The sequence below is a fragment of the Cucurbita pepo genome, chromosome 4 (assembly GCF_057944985.1).
Source record: "Cucurbita pepo subsp. pepo isolate OVF chromosome 4, ASM5794498v1, whole genome shotgun sequence".
NCBI lineage: Eukaryota > Viridiplantae > Streptophyta > Magnoliopsida > Cucurbitales > Cucurbitaceae > Cucurbita > Cucurbita pepo.
The window spans coordinates 5,642,178-5,644,677 of NC_141801.1; positions in this window are offsets into that span (position 1 = coordinate 5,642,178).

Sequence of the window (2,500 nt, forward strand, 5' to 3'; positions counted from 1 at the left end):
CTCCCCCCGAACGCCCACCGCGCGCACGCCCCCGACCGCGCCCCCGCACACCTCCCGCGCGCGCGCGCTCCCCCCGCACGCCCACGTCGCGCACGCCCCCGACCGTGCCCCCCGCATGCCCACGTCGCGCACACCCCCGCACCCGCGCCCCCACCCCCCTCGCGCAGCACACGCCAAGCCCCATCCTATGCTATGTGCGATACATGCCCTACCAACACCTCATGCACCCTTACACACTCATAATGTCCACCAACACCCTCCAACGCAAACATACCTACAATCATATCAAAAGTGTTGGATGTTACCTCCATAAAAAATCATCACACCCAACAACAATTCATCACACCTAACATCCGTGGAAAGTAAGAACATGTATAAGCCTTGGACTATCAAAACATCATCAATGAAATGAACTAAGAAAAGAGTGATGAATTATTTTTTTCTTTTGGTTATCTAAAACAATGAAATGAAGAGTTTTGATACAAGAGTAGGTACATTAGACCAAGACGCCCACCATGACCTTGTTTTTACACCCATCACCCATTTAATTGTCAAAATACGTGTGTAGTGGTTGTTTTATTATTTTTTTTTTTCTGGGAGCTAAGCAACTTGAAAGAATTATGCCCGCAAAATTTCAGATTTTTTCGACAACTATAACTATTTTTTCTAATTTATTATTATTTAATATTTAAAAATTCATTAAAAAAAATTGGTTGGTTGAAAAATTATGAAACTTGATTTTTAAACTCTTTAGAATGTCCCGTTAATGAATCAATCCAGCTCACGGAAAAAAACAATATAAAACTTGAGATATTTGACTGTATGACCGTTCGGAAAAATCGTATCTAGGCCTGGCAGACCAAAAATGCCTCAAAATGTACTATATAGGGGGGTGACTAGTCTGCATGGGCTGGGCACGGGGGTACCCCTATATCTTCCGCCACCCCCACGCCCCAAGCACTATGTGCCGCACATGGGCATATGCTTGGGGCACGGGGGTGGTGGTCGGAGGTCGAGGCCGATTGATGGTGGCGGAATGCCCACGGTGAGGTGGTGTCGGAATGGTCCTGCGTGCTCGCCCGCCCTGCCCCACCTGCGTGTTCCCGCGTGCGCGCGCCCCCCGCCCCGCCTCGCCCGCGTGCTCCCGCCTGCGCCCGCCCAGCCCCGCCCCGTCCACGTTGTCCCGCGCGCGCGCGCCCCGCCCAGTCCCGCCCTGCCCGCGTGCTCCCGCGCGCGCGCCTCGCCCAGCCCCGCCCGCATGCTCCCGCGCGCGCGCCCCGCCCAGCCCCGCCCGCGTGCTCCCGCGCGCGCGCCCCGCCCATCCCCGCCCCGCCCACCTTCTCTCGCACGCGCGCCCCGCCCAGCCCCGCCCCGCCCGCCTTCTCTCGCGCGCGCGCGCCCCGCCCTGCCCCGCCCACGCCCCATCCATCACCCATTAATTGTGAAATTACATGTGGAGTTGTTGTTTTTTTGTAAATTTTTTTCTGGGAGCTAAGCAACATGAAAGAATGATTCCCACAAAATTTCAGATTTTTTTGACGGCTCTAGCTATTTTTTCTAATTTCTTATTATTTAATATTTAAAAATTCATTAAAAAAAATTGGTTGGTTGAAAAATTATGAAACTTGATTTCTAGATCCATTACAATGTCCCATTCATGAATCAATCGAGTTCATGGAAAAAAACAATCTAAAACTTGAGATATTTGACCGTATGACGGCTCAGAAAAATCGTATCTAGGCCTGGCAGACCAAAAATGCCTCAAAATGTACTATATAGGGGGGTGACTAGTCTGCATGGGCTGGGCACGGGGGTACCCCTATATCTTCCGCCACCCCCACGCCCCAAGCACTATGCGCCGCACATGGGCATATGCTTGGGGCGTGGGGGTGGTGGTCGGCGGATGAGGGCGGTTGACGGCGGCGATGCGGTGGCGAAACTTGCATGGTGAGGCAGTGTCGGGTGCCTTTGGGCGTGCGACATGAGCCTTGTTGAGAATGAAATGTTGCGATGTTGCCTTCTAACTTGGGCTGGCTTGAGGATGGTTGATGGTTGGCACGATGATGAAACATGCAATGTGGGGTGGAGCCGGGTGCCTTCGGGCGTGCGACATGAACCTCGTTGAGTGTGTGACGTTGTGGTGATGCCTGCCAGCCTTGGGCCAGCCCTATGTTTTGAAGGTCGGTGGTGCCAGAACATGTTCGGCTGGTTGGAATCGGGTGCCTCTGGGCGTGCGACACGAGCCTCATTGAGCACGGAATGTTGTGATGTTGCCTTCTAATTGGGAATCTCTGGTGTGAGGAACTGTGGATGGTTGCTAGTATGACGATGAAACATGCAAGGTGGGGTGGAGCCGGGTGCCTTCGGGCGTGCGGCATGAACCTCGTTGAGTGTGGGACGTTGTTGTGGTGTATGCCTCCCTTTCTTGGGCCAGCCCTCTGTTTTGAAGGCTGCGTGGTAGCAGAACATGCACGGTGGGGCGGTGTCAAATGCCTTTGGG